The sequence below is a fragment of the Erpetoichthys calabaricus genome, chromosome 3 (genome assembly GCF_900747795.2).
Source record: "Erpetoichthys calabaricus chromosome 3, fErpCal1.3, whole genome shotgun sequence".
Taxonomy (NCBI): Eukaryota; Metazoa; Chordata; class Cladistia; order Polypteriformes; family Polypteridae; genus Erpetoichthys; species Erpetoichthys calabaricus.
In genome coordinates this window covers 202,798,119-202,813,604 of record NC_041396.2, presented here as the reverse complement: position 1 = coordinate 202,813,604, position 15,486 = coordinate 202,798,119, and positions in this window count along the sequence as shown.

Below are 15,486 nucleotides of genomic sequence, written 5' to 3'. Positions count from 1 at the left end.
GTATAGGCTCCAGCAGACCCCCACAACCCTGTTCAGGACAAAATGTATTAGGAAATGACTGAGTGACTTAGTGACTTACAGATTACAAGTGTAGGGTTGTTTATATAATAAATTTGGAAGATTTGGTATGGAAGTCACATATCCATTACCTGTGTACAGTCAGGAAGTAACTGACCTAGAGAAAGACCTGAGATCTAGAAAAAGCTCCATTTCACCTTCCACCTACCTAGGAGTGTAACACTAGCAGATGCTGATCAGGAGTCTGAATGAATGCATTTCAGATAAAGATTGGTGCTGAAAGCTATTTTTTAAATATATAGTAAATCCTTACTCTCCACAGATTCTGTTCTCACAGATTTTCTTATCCGCTATTATAAAAGTGTACCTCATTTTGCGACACCTGTGGTCAATTCACACATATTTGCAAGGAAGATCCTTTCTGTGGGCTACAGGATGGGGTGGGGATGGACATCAGGGGGCTGTATTTGTGGCCATGCACAGCAGAAAAAAGAATTCAGAGGCCTACCACACAGCAGTGAAATGTGAGATTAACTGATAACAAGATTACAATGCCCTTAGATGTCCGGGGCTGCAGGCTGCACATGTGCTACACTGAAAAGATCAATGTGTGTCTAGCACATGAGCAATGGAACCTCATTATTGATGGAGACCAAGGCTTGCAACTGTTCCCCAAAAACAGTTGTGGGCCAAAATCTCGTACTAATTAAGCCCCTGCCCTCTGTACACACTGCCCAGGGGGATCGACCTCCTGCTGCAATCAATAGCAACCTCTGACAGAATGTCTACACGATAATTGAAATTGACAACAGAGGAAGTAAAAGTTGTTACAAGTTTTCCATAAAGGAACCTGTGGAAGGTCCATTACTGAGCCATGATGGGTGAAAACAGAAGACTGGCACGTCTGCTTATCCCCATCTCACCATCCTGATCTTCCCCCTGAGATGGTGTCCTGCCAGAACCTAATCAAAATTTTCCCATATGATTGATACTTCAGTATCCACATTTTCTGTATCCGTGGGGTTTTTCAGGAACATAACCCTTATGGAAAAAGAACAGATTGTACATTTTGGTTACTAGGGGGGATCACTGATCCCCAAACCTCAGACACATTTACTGCAACAACAGTAATAAAGGTTGTTATTCAACAATATAATGAATGGAGCCCCAGAGTTAACAGCAAGAAGAGAATTTCTGTTTACAGAGTACCTTTTCACAGGCTGTTCAGTCACACTATTATTTCTTTCTTTTCTTTTTCTTCCCTACCTCCCCAGCAAGTGTTGGCACCTCCTCCCAACTCTGACAACCAGAATGAGATGAGGTGGCTGCTTTTATGTAGTACCCTGGAGTATTTCCGATATTAGTACATTACAAGGTCAAATCCCTGAAAAAGGACAGCCTTTACCTGCAGTTCCCCCTGGTAGTACCCATGGAACCCAGCAGGGCTACCCCATGGGACTACAACTCCCAGCATGGCCTGCAGGCACATGCATTTTCATACCGTCCCAAGAATGCAGCCACCCAGTGTGTTAGTGGAGTATGCAGTCTTGGGAGGCTGTCTCTCCCTGTCCATCCATTATCCTCCCTTTTCTCCCAAGTAAGGGAACAGGGTTCATCCTGGTCAGAACGCTAGTCTTTACCCATCATCTGTTACTGTCACTATATACACTGTGTATATGTGTATGTATTTATTTATTTAGATTTTATATATAATTAATCACAAAAATTGTTACAATGATTTTTCCTCAAACTTTAACTTGCATGTAACGGGTGTGGCGATGCACTATCAGCACATGCTCCCAGCCTCTCCTCTATCCTCCTTTAATTTGCACAGAAAACAATAAATTTGGTGCATATGCGTCACACCCCTTTATGCACCATGGTGTCCCCTGATATATAAGGTACCCGTCACTTTATGAAAGCACTGCATAGTACGGAGCTTCATTTATTGATTTTAATCACAGTCTCTCAATTCCAAGAGTACTGAAATGACACCAACCTTAAAGAATTCTCCAAATTGCAAAGCATTATGATGTCTTAAATATCTAATAACAGTCTTATGTTTCAGAAATCTGTTAAACTGAAGGCATTACTCCTTCAAATGAAAAAAGCATCATTTGGAAAAAGTGGCTGTCATGTCCCACATTTGATCTCAGATCTTCACTCTGTACAAAATTACATGTGCTTCACTTTGAGTGTTCCTTGCCAGCTATCACATGCCAAGTGTTAAAACTATTCCCAGAAATGGATACAATTTTCTAATTTGCAGTCAAAGCCGGAAAGAGACAGTTCAAAAAAGCAAGGGCTTGGTTTAGTTCACACCAGTAAACTTAAGCAACTCTTTTAAAAAGTTTAACCAGAAAGTTTACAACATAGCACAAAAGATATAAATCACTTGCCTACGATAATTTTTGTCATTTTTTCTGGCTATAGAAATAATCTAATGCTCAATCTTCAAAATCTAAGGAGTAAAGCCTGTGACTGAAACTCCCTATAGATTGAGAAGTCAGGTGGATAATGTGCTGCTAAGGAATGTGCAGCTGAGAAATGCTGAGAGCGAGAGATTTATGTCTATCATGTCCCTCAATTTGGGACAATTATTACTCAAGAGCTCAACACCCCCTTAAAGTGTGGCTGGTGTATATTTAAAACTGACTCCTCTTGATAGCCTTCCATTTATTTATGACTTCCTTTCGTCTTGTTACACTGTAGTCTCCAAGTTTTTACACTTTGATCTCTTCTTCTTTTGTCTCCAATCATTAGTTTTCTCTGTGTCCTTTTTAAGTGCATTTGCATATAATGCGAGAAGCATCTACTGCAATAGCCATTTCTGTCTGTCTTTCCGCATGAAACAACTTGGCCCCTCGTAGACCAATTTTGTGAATATTTGGCACACTTATTTTCAAAGACATTTGTCGAAATTTGTTGAGATATCTCAAACAGATCACGGTGTACAAAGATTTTAAATTTCAAAATTTCCCATTGAAAGCTTTGCCGAATCTGCAAACTCATCTATCTTAAAACAGAGGAAAATTCTGCGTGAACAAACTAGTTTGCCATTTCAATTTTATCTTTACAGTTACATCAGCTTGAATATTTTGCATAGTTTCATCTTTTAATTGTCTGCCATCTGCGCAGGTCCCCAATACAACAACAGAGAAGAGACGTGTGTGCGCAAGCAGCTCATACAACAGCATCCTTCTCCTGTTGCTTTAGGTAAGTTAGCCATAAAAAGTACACACACGCAAAAAGTCACTTTTCTGGAAATCAGTGGAGACAAATCAATCATCTTATTGAATATAAGACTAAATTGACTGAACTAATATAATCGGAACATTATTTTTGTAAACAACCAACATTATCAACCTGTGTCTATATGTTGTTTATATTGATTAACTATACGACAAAAGTTAGGTTCGCTTAAGAGATATAAACATAGGATGGGTTTAGAAAGGGAACTGCACTTGATCTGTGGGCACAACTGCTGAGCATACAAAACACGCTGTGTTATTCAGCTTCTGTGGTGCAGGAAGAACATGATTGTGCAGCAGATAACAGCAATATGGAGGATTACAGTTTAACATAAATTTAACTACATAATAATTATATTTTACTTCAAACTAATTAATTCAATTCATGTTTGTTGGGTCCCAAAATATAAAGTGTATTTAATAGCATCATACAATATGCTTGCATGTAATACCTTTTAAACATGAATATTGAAAATTCTTATTTGTTGATTGACTATCATTAAAAATTTAACAGAAAACTGACTTGTAGTGTTTAAAATGTGAAATGTTTTACACAATCAGGAACAATCCATCCATCCATCCATTTTCCAACCCGCTGAATCCGAACACAGGGTCACGGGGGTCTGCTGGAGCCAATCCCAGCCAACACAGGGCACAAGGCAGGAACCAATCCCGGGCAGGATGCCAACCCACCGCAGCAATCAGGAACAAGCTCCTCTTTAAAAAAATGAAATAATGAAGGGACAGAGTTATTACTGGCAATGGGCACTTTAAAGATATCTTAAAATCTATCATAATGGAGAAAGAAATTAAAGACTCTTTCTCATAATATTTAGTAACCCACCACCCACCTAAAATGGTGGAGGAACCTGATGAACAGAAATAACAATCCGTCAAAATGAGAGAGAAAACAAATTCCAGCAAATATGGCTCACCTATGTCTTGAAGATACTGTCATAAGTAATCTATTATTAACTGACATGTTATTCTTTTCAGACAACAAGGATTTTCAGAGAAACAGATTCTGTTGAACACAGTGTGAAATGATCAGACTCGACACACTTAAAAAAGGTTTGGGGCGGCCTCCCGGAAGAACCGGAAGTGACATCATCCTAGGCGATGAAACCCAAAGTGACGTCCTCCTAGGCGACGGAACCCGAAGTGACGTCCTCCTAGACGGCGAAACCCGAAGTGATGTCCTCCTAGGTGACAGAACCAGAAGTGATGTCCTTCTAGACGCCGGGAACCAGAAGGGACGCCATCAACATTGAGTCAGACAGGTTTTCCTGCGGCTGGTCTGCAGGGATAACAGGAGAAGGTTTTGTGCACCCTGCCACCCCCTGGCCTGGTGTGGAATTACCTTCACTTGGTGCATACAATGTCCTCCTACTTGTATGTGCGTGACAACAGTAATACTTTTATTCACTGTAATTGGACACAAAATAGGCCTACTGATATGTTGTACAATTGTTTTACAAACTGCGTGAAGTGTTTAGGTTATGCACCAAATGCAAGATTAATGTTGAAATTATTTTTAAAAGCCGGAAAACAATGATATATAAACTCAAAACAGACACATTACACAATCACATGGTGTACAATTATTATCTTGTGTAAAAACCTTTCTATCCTTGGTGACAGTTATCATTGCAGCTCTTTATGAAGTTTTCCTCATTTTTGACTGAACATTGCATAAACATTTATGTATAAACCAGCATTTAACTGGTAGACAAGCTGGAATTAGTCATCTGCCTATGATATTCATCTATAGCAAGGAAAACCAAAGCAGGCATACGCTTAAATTGATACACAAGCAGGAATCCAACCCACAAACCTCAGCTCAAAACCCACAGTCTGGTAAAGAGTCACAAGGAATGAGATTGTCTTTCTTTCCATAAATGTAGGAATCTTGACAACTTATTTTCTGACAAGATCTAGCCATGTAAATGTCACATGCTCCAAATACACTGGCACCTGCAGGCTGCATGGGAACATATGGTGGCATGCACTTCAACAGATCACCATCTGCAATCCTTCAGACCATGGAATGGCATCACACACGACCAACAGGAAAGATAAAAGAAGAGGTATGACTAACAAAATCAAAAATAAATTCAAATGGCTGCTGAGCCTTACAGCTGGGCAGAGAGACAAACAGCCATTTACCTCATTGAACCAATGAGCAAGTCAAATTTCAAAATACTAAGGAACCGGTTGTTAAACTCAGTCCCAGTGGTCTTTTTTGAGTGAAAGTTTGTGTTGCAACTGCTTCTTGTGTTTTGGAGAGTTCCCAGAGACAGGCATTATGGTAAATTAGAAGAAGACAGGGGAACCTCCATTGGAGCTTATGAGAGTAAAAAAAAGCATGTACTCCATGGTTAGAAGGAACAATATTATTATTATTGTTGTTCTTAATATTATGTTTGCATATCACAGCAATATAACAGTGGCTGCTGCGGCACCTGTGTCCCAACCCGGCACTTTACAAAGAATGTTAGCAGCTCTCATCAGCACAACCTTTTGCATTTCTTGGACTGTGTGGTGTCCTGGCAGGTGCTGCAGATTGCTTTTAAATCCTTTCTTGATGGTACCTACAGGGCTGACCAACCCAGACACATCTCTAGTTTTGGTGCTCCACATCCTGCTGATCAGTATCTCCAGATCTTTATATTTGCTTTGATTTTCAGGTTCTTTGAATAAGATGTTGTCATCTAGGACTGCTACATCAATCAGCATGCATTGCCTCTTCTTCTTGTGATAACCACCATATCAGGGGCCTCATGTATAAACGGGGCATTCATACAGAAATGTTGCGTAAGAACGTTTCCACTTTCAAATCGCGATGTATAAAACCTAAACTTGTTGTAAAGCTACTCACATTTCCATGGTAGCTCATACCCTGTCGTACGCAAGTTCTCTGCAGACTGGCGGCACCCAGCGTCAAAGCAGTGCTACTGTTCCTGTGTGGTTTCCCCTTCTTTTTCAGATCCACATCCCTGATGCAGCTTTATAAATACAATGAAATTAACCGCATATTGTTTATTAGTTTAATGCATCTGATTGTAATTAACCTGTAACAATATAATGGTCCACAGAATGGTCAAACTATTCTAAATACAATAGCTGCTTTAGCGTTGTTACTCTCACTGCCCCTTCTTCTTCTTCTTTCAGCTGCTCCCGTTAGGGGTTGCCACATCGGATCATCTTTTTCCATATTACTCTCACTGCACCACTCGGAGTATTTATATCACTGTATCTGAGTGTGAATCACAGATCTACAGCAGCTGATCGGAAAGAGAATTATCGGTATACAGCATCAAGCACACGCTGCCTCAGCTATTCGCTATTTGAACTGCTCTCATCTGACCAACGCTTCAGAGCCTTACCTGTTCAGACCTCGCGGTTCACAAACAGTTTCATCCCAAGAACTATAAACGCAATCAATCAGTCCATCAAGTGCTCCTTGTAGAACTGTTTGTACTTGCAAGCTACAGTGAGGTAATTGTACTTATGATACAGTTATAATATTGCACAACCTGAGCCACTTTATAAAGCGCGTATTTACATATGATGACGATATCATTTTTAAGATGAAATGCAGCAAAATAAATTTATTATATTATAAAGATAAAACTTTAACTTTAACTACACGGTGCCGCAGCGCTAGCGAGAAGCTTGAGCTCCGTTAACAGATTGTTCCTGCCTCGCGCTTTATTCTTGCTGTGGCTGGCGTGACACTGGAAGGATAGATGGATAGAATAATTAAACATTACGAAGATATTTCAATGCTCCTTCAAAGTTTTGAAGAATCGGCGTTCTAAGCTTGCAGATGGCTTAAAGTCTATTACAGAGCTCATTGTGTGGCGATTGGGTATTTGGAGAAAGAAAAGTAAGGAAAGGAATTGGAGGTTACATTTCCGCTTTTGTGCTTACGTCATGTTATAGTGCAAATTCTACGCATGGCGTTATGCATGAGACCCCAGGACAGTTAGCTTAAATGGTACGATCTGTTTGTACTGCCACATCCCACATGATGGTAGCATTATTCCACCTATTCCACCACAGGTCAAGCAATGCAGATAGCTGGCAACCTTATGGTTCCAGTTTATGTATTTAGTAGAAGCCAGCATTGTACATCAAGCAGTGATATAGTGGATGGTCTCCTTAGACTTGCAGCACATTCTGCACTTGCTCTCAATCTTCTGGTTCAAAATGTTCCACTGTTGGTACCTGGTGTTGAGAGCCTGGTCCTGAGCTGCACTGAGTAGGCTTTTAGTCTCTTTTTGAGTCCTAGAATGTTCAGCTATGCAGCACTTGCTCTTTTGTCCACAAATGGTATATCAAGACTATGGATTTATTGACAGTGCAGGGACTTTTTTCTTCAGGATCTCGATCTTCTCAGTTTCAATGATGGTCTTGAATCTCAGCTTTGTTGCAGGTTGGTCGGATACTTCCTCTTGATTTCCTTTGCCATTGCTATGAAGGAGTATTTACTATTATTATTATTATTATTATTATTATTATTATTATTATTATTATTATTATTATTATGTATTTGATTGACATGTTTGTCCATGGTGACTTAAAAATATGTTAACTACATAAATTTATAAAATACATACTTTTTTTACAGTCAGAACACAAAGATTATATTACAGGGTCACAAGACAGAACTGAACCTACAACCCTGTGGTTTAAGGTCTATTGCCCTAACTGTTCTACCATACTACCGTATTCTGCAATGTAGCCAGTATAACACATGGAGTACTAAAATAGAAAGTGCCTAACCCTACAAAAAAGAAAAAACATTCATGAATGATTAACATAACACTTACACTATTCTTTCAGAAATGTACCAAGTGGTACGCAATCCCTTTTAAGCAATAGAGAGAAGCACAAAGATGCCATTTAAGAGGGTTCTCATAGATAATAATAATAATAATAATAATAATAATAATAATAATAATAATAATAATACATTTTATTTATATAGAGCCTTTCCCATGCTCACAGAGTCTCATAAAGGAACAGCAGGTAGATTGAGCATTTATGGAATTAGGTTAGTTCTCTTCGGCTGTACAGATATTAGAGGCCTCAAACTTTATCTGCCAGCTTATCTGCTAATTTATGAACTAATCAAAATTGGCTGGCAGACTCTCCCAGAGTTTTAAGTGCTTGATGCCCTTCCTGACGCCACACTCCTTTAGTTGTCTTTTATCACACACAAGAGGCCCAGTAACATTATTCTAATGCAGATCTTAAGGGTAACTAGAAGAACACTCTACTAGAATAAAATGTATTGAATCTAATTGAACAGAAGATTGGTACCAGAGGTTGGTATTCTGTAGCCAAAATGAGCATATCTTGACCCTGAAAAAAGTGTTAGATGACTTTATGTAGATATGACTGAGGATGGTGTTTAAAGCCTCCAAAAACCAGTACATTACTGAGTCTGTAGTTACAACAAGAAAGAAAGAAAGAAAGAAAGAAAGAAAGAAAGAAAGAAAGAAAGAAAGAAAGAAAGAAAGAAAGATTTTTTAAAATTTTGAATTGAACTTTATTAATCAATAATCCACAAATCATTTACAATATCATAAAAAAGCACCCCAAAAAGAAAACAATATTTAATTCATATGGCATATAAGAAAAAACAACTCATTATCTTCAAGTTTACAAAGAAAGAAAGAAAGAAAGAAAGAAAGAAAGAAAGAAAGAAAGAAAGAAAGAAAGAAAGAAAGAAAGAAAGAAAGAAAGAAAGAAAGAAAGAAAGAAAGAAAGGAGGTAAACAATCATGCTTTGGTATGGTACAAAGTCAGCAAGGCAGTGAGCTAGCTCATCTGATGGAAACAGATAAAAAAAGAAATGCTCTTAAGGACAATGGAATTCTTGAGAAACCTTGTCCTTGGCATTATTTCAGGTATAAAGGGATGCCAGAGGAGCTATCTCATTATTACACCATATTTAAACACATTTTTTACTCATTTAAACATGGGTGAAGTGAGCTAAAGCTGATTGCACACGACAGAATTAGGGCCGAGACCCAAAGCTAGCTTTCAGAAGCCGCATACGCACTTTTATCAGGGCAATTGAAAATACATGTAAACATTGTAAATCTTGCACAGAAAACAGACTACTTGGAGGAAATACTTAAAGACAAATATCAATAAACCAAACCTGAAAGTAAATGTATTTTGTCGTTTTCTGCGTCTTCTTTATCCTATTTAGCATTCGTAAGCATTCGTCAGATTAGCAGTAGATATAAGACAAGATCTCATCCTGAGAAGGACATCAGTGTGCCCAAACACCTTGGACGCAATCATCAAACTAACAGCAATTCTTTTTCCCAAAAATCACCTAATGAAAGCCATTCAAACATTTAGAAAAGCCATCTAAAAGTAGAATCTTACATACCTGACATGCAGTAGCTACTCCTATTTCACTGTAATGCGAATCAACTTACAACAATACTTCAAAGCATAAAGCAACTTGCTTCAAAAGTGAAATGTCTCCAAATTGTCAAATATGCTATTTGATCTTTAATACTATATTTACTTTTCAAAAATTTCCATACAATTATACTGAACCTTACCACATGATACCTTATCTTGATACTACATATCTGAAAATGAGTTCAGAAAAAGTAATGTAGTTCATTTTTTTGAATTTACATTTGTGTTTGGAAACGACTTTGATAAAAGCTATAAAATATAAAAGTGGATTGAAGAACACAGGTTGTTAAAATTACCTGTACATATAATGTATGCTATTATGTAGAATTTGAACTTTGATTAGCACATAAGAATTTCAATGCTCTCTCTCTATATATACATATATACATTTTTTAAGATATCATCTCTCCAACCACTAAAGATGGATAGTGTCCTTGTCTGGCTGGCAATGTCTGTGTTCATATTTGTGTAGGAATCTGAGGTTAAATGCAGGCCTGATGGCAGATCGTGCTTAACTTGTTTTTACCAGAGTGCACCCCCAGCTTCATGGTTACTGCAAACCAAAGAGCTTCAAAGGTGAACGACAGTGCTTGATGGGAGTCTTTGCAGTGACCCACGACTCCGGCAGATTTGGTTACAGTCGCTGGAAGATTTTTAGTTGGGGGAAACCCAAAGAAATCTAGCTGCCATGGAGACTTCGTAAACTTTTGTGGTAATGGTACTGAGGAGGATTTTTTTTTCTCCTTCCTTTTTTTTTTTTTTTTATAATCCTGGAACAAGTAAGCAAGCTAGCATTTTTGACTTGATTTTGTCAGAACAGATGTTATCTGTTAGCAATTAGCAGGCTTGTCATCACTAAAGAAATCAAAGTAAAATTCTTTAGTTTTTCCGTGCCTTTTTTTCATTCTCATGATTGGGATTTAAAAGCATACAAGAATACACGATTCTGTACATTATCCTGAAAGCAAACATTTAACATTACAAATGTGGAAGTCAAAGGGTCAGTGCCTTTGGCTTTCCTTTTCAGGGTAGTAATCAATAATGTCAACACAGCTTCTAATGTATCACACTCCAATATGCAAGTTTTTATAAATTTAGGAAATAGTCACTCAAGGTTAAAGATGAGCATTTACTACTTACTCTTAACCAATGGCCAACCACATTTACAAACTATGAGTCCATATATTAAGCTTTTACTCCATACAGTAATTATAATTAAATCCAAAGTCCCTTAAAAATAGTTTTAAATATCCATTCTCCATGGTCAAAAGTAAAATAAACCTAGAAAGAATCTGAGAGGTTGGCATCACGCCATTGTCATTGCACCATCTTTTAAGATGTTTATGTTGTTATTTCTTCCCTATCTGTGTGGGGTTTCTCTGGTTTTCTGCACATGTGTCAACAATGTCCATGTTAAATTGAAATTGGCCAATTATGAATGAGAGTGAGCGATTGCATGAATGAAGTCTGTGATGGTGCCCATACTGCACTGGTTCCTTTCTTGCAGTTACGTGGATAGAGTAAATTAGATAATGGATGAATGGAAGATATTATTTTTTTGTACGGTTTTGTATGGTAGGTTCCACCTGTGTAAAAAAAATAATAATAATAATCAAAGCTCAATATGGTTTCTGTTAATTAAATTTTCCCCTTAAAGTTTTCTTTTTTGCAAGCAACTGGTGTTTTTTTTTTCTTCAGTCATCTATTAAAATGTAAAATTTTTCTTACAGCTAATGATAAATAATTTTGGCTCATTTGTTGCAGTTATTTGATTGCAAAGTACAATAAATGGCTATGGGGTTAAATATGAGGTATGGAAAGGCCAATATAACATAACAATTTTCTAATTTTTATAAACAGAGCACAGGCTGTCTAGGTTACCACACAAACATAATGTCTGACTTTCATTCCACCTAGGTTTGCCTACATCAGGGCTTTGTTTTCTACTGATGCTTTTTCTGACAAAGCAGATTATGTAGTAATTCATATAATATATTATGAAAAGGTAAAAATAAAAAGTATATGTCTGCACTCACCCTACTCAAATAAAGTCCATTCATTGTCAAATATGGAAGCATTTTAAGCCTCAGTCATCTCTTTAGTACAACTAAAGAGATTCTATGTGATTGTCGCAATCAGAATCAACAAGGCATAACTAAAATTATCTTTGGGTCATTCTGATGTTTTAGATTTGAACGACACTTTTGTACACCAAGGCTATATTTAATCACTGGTCAGTAATATGACTGCAGCCATGGGCTTGAAACTGAACTGACTCTGAGTATTCTCACAGTGTGCATGTAGCTTTTCACTTCAGCCAATGGTTGTCTGTAAATTTACTGGTGGTCCTAAGCCTTTATTTTACTTCCTAACTTACTTATTCACCAAAACCCATAATAAATACAGATTTGTTACTTCTGTGCCAAATTTGAAATAGAAACACACCAATACAACCTTAATATTTGTCAAGCAGTGCCATATCATACTGCAAATATGATAGTTTTTCCAATATTTGTAATGCTATTTAGTACAGTGTTTAATAGAAAAGGTACCACTGATAAAGACCAACTAAAATAACAAATTAATTGCCAGCGATTTAAACACGAGAAAGCACTAGGTACTTTTAGAGATTAACAATATTGATGCTTGTTCCTATAGAAAAGAATCACAGCATCAATTGATCCATTAAGTTTTTAAAACCTCTTGCATAATATGGTCTTAGAGAACTGGAGTTGGTCCCTACCAGCCTACCCTGGGCATGATGCCAGCCCATTGCAAGGCACACTAACTCATACACTCTTATTTCCTCCAAATGACCAAATAATCAGTCGTCAGAGGTGTGAGAGAAGACTGGAGCACCCAAGCTGTTACTGCATACCAACTCCAAAGAGCTGGGTTCAGCTTCTGTCATGATAATTTTTGGGTATGTTGTCTCAATGTTGGTATGGGTTTTCTACAAGTACCCTTGTGTCTAACCAAAGATATACAGTTAACACTGATTAATATCTCCAGTCCAGTCCAGATTAGTATTCCAGTGTCCAGTTATGAGGGAGTAGGTTTGCATATTTGCGTGTTCTATAGTGCATTAGAATACCATGAAGGCTTGGTTGCTGGCTTGCACCTAAAGTAGCTGGGTCACTGCAACCCTGGAATGGACTAAATAGATTCAGAAATTGGATGGATGGATGGATGGACAAAATGTTAAATGTACTGATAAAACATTTTCAAATCTGTTAAAGCCATTTGAGAGACTTAGGGAGCCAAAGCAATAAGTCACATCCTCAGAATACACTGAGAAAACCTCACACAGACACAGCAGAAGCATGCAAACTCCATACAGACAGAGCTGAGATTTATAGCCAGTCTCCTAGAACACTACACTGCTCAGCCATGCAACCTACTCCAAATACCCTGCAAATTATTTATAATAAGTTAAAAACAAAACAGTTTCTTAAGTATAAACAGAATTTGTATATATATATATATATATATATATATATATATATATATATATATATATATATATATATATATATATGGAATTTTACAGAATATTACTGTATATAGAAGTTTACTTTTAATAGACCATTTCTTTCAGGTTGAAAAGTATGTCATTCATCACTAAATACATTTTTGAATGCTTTTTGCTAATGGTTCTCAAAGTGTTGTGGACCATGGAACACTTTGCAAAATTCAAAATTAACTAGTTTAATTTACTATATTTTTTTACAAGTTAGATACTTACATTAAAATTCATCTTTGCTGGATTACATATTTTAAAAGAGTATGTCACTGGCTCCATGAAATTACTGTAAGTGATTCTGTTTGATAGGGGTGGGCACTTCAAGGAGAGGCTACACTTTTAAAACACTATCATAAAAGAGTGAGAAGGAGAAAACTATAACCACAAGATGACATGAGTGGGGCACTGATGAGTGAAATAAATAAATAAATAAATAAAATATTTGTTTGAATAAAATTTTGTACACTTAATGATTCCTTGACTTATTAAGTAATCAACAGAAGTTGAGACACCTGAGCAAATTGCTTCAACTTGTAAGGCTTTATTTATTTTAATTGCTGCAGAATCTCTGTAGGTTGTAACCTATAAATTGTTCCATGAAGAAATCCCATTTGTAATATATAGATATTTCTTTTATTCAGTTTTTGCTAACCTAAACATTAAATTTAAATGGAATGTTAACTGCTTACCTTTTCATCATTTTAGGTCATTTACTGCATTTCAACTGATTAAATTTTAAGAAAAACTGGAAACAGATAGATAGATAGATAGATAGATAGATAGATAGATAGATAGATAGATAGATAGATAGATAGATAGATAGATAGATAGATAGATAGATAGATAGATACTGATTAGCCATGACATTAAAACAGGTGAACTGAAACAGGTGAAGTGAATAACATTAATTATCTTGTTACAGTGGCACCTGTCAAGATGTGCGATATATCATGAAGCAACTGAAAAGTCAGTCCTTGAAGATGATGTGCTAGAAGCAGGAAAAATGGGCAAGTGTAAGGATCTGAGTAACTTTGATAAGTGCTAAATTGTGATGGCTAAAATGACTGGGTTATAGCATCTCCAAAACATCAGATCTTATGGGGTGTTCCTGTAGTGGTTAGGACTTACCAAAACTAGTCCAAAGAAGAACAACCAGTGAACTGGCCACAGAGTCATGAGCGCTGAAGCACAATACTGTCTTGTCCGATCCAAGAAAAGAGCTACAAAAAATGCTGAAAAAATTAATGCTGGCCCAGAGAGAAAGATGTTAAAACACACAGTGCATCAAAGCTAGCAGCACACTGGTCAGGGAGCCCATGCTGATCCCTGTCTACTGCCAAAGCAGCTACATTGGGCACTTGAACATCAGAACTGGACCATGGAGCAATGGAAGAAGGTGGCCTGGTCTGATGAATCATGTTTTCTTTTACATCATGTGCATGGCTGGGTGCATGTCCATCATTTACCTGGGGTATAGATGGCAGCAGCATGCACTATAGGAAGAAGGCAAGCCAGCAGAGGCAGTATGATGCTCTGGGCAATGTTCTGATGGGCAATCTTGTCTCCTGGCATTCATGTGGATGTTATTTTAACATGTACCACCTACCTAAAGAATGTGGCACACAACATACACACCTTCATTGCAAGAGAATTCCCTGATGGCAGTGGCCTTTTCCAGCAGGATAACGTGGTCTGCAACACTGCAAAACTTCTTCATGAATTGTTTAAGGACAAAGAGTTCAAGTTGTTGACTTGGCCTCCAAATTCCCTGGATCTTAATATGATCAAGCATATGTGGGATGTGGTGGAATAAAATTCTAATCCATTGAGCCCCACTTCATAACTGAAATGACTCAAAGGATCTGCTGCTTATGTCTTGCATTCAGATACCGCAGAACACTGTCAGAGGTCTTGCGGATTCCATGCCTTGAAGAGTCAGAGCTGGTTTGGCAACACAAAGGATACCTATGCAGTTTTAGGCAGGTGGTTTTAATGTTGTGGCTGGTCAGTGTATTTATATGCATTTTTTATAAAGACATACCTGAAGCTCATAGTATAATTTTCTGGGAGCCTGTTTTGTTATCTATTTATGAATAGAATTTAACATGGAAGAAAAAATATTTGGAAAAAATAATTGAAGTATAAACAAATAGTTATATACAGAGGATGACTGAATGGCAAATTGGAAACATGCTCTGGAAATGACTTCTCTGTTCCGTATGGCTTTATTGACATTTTCCTTACC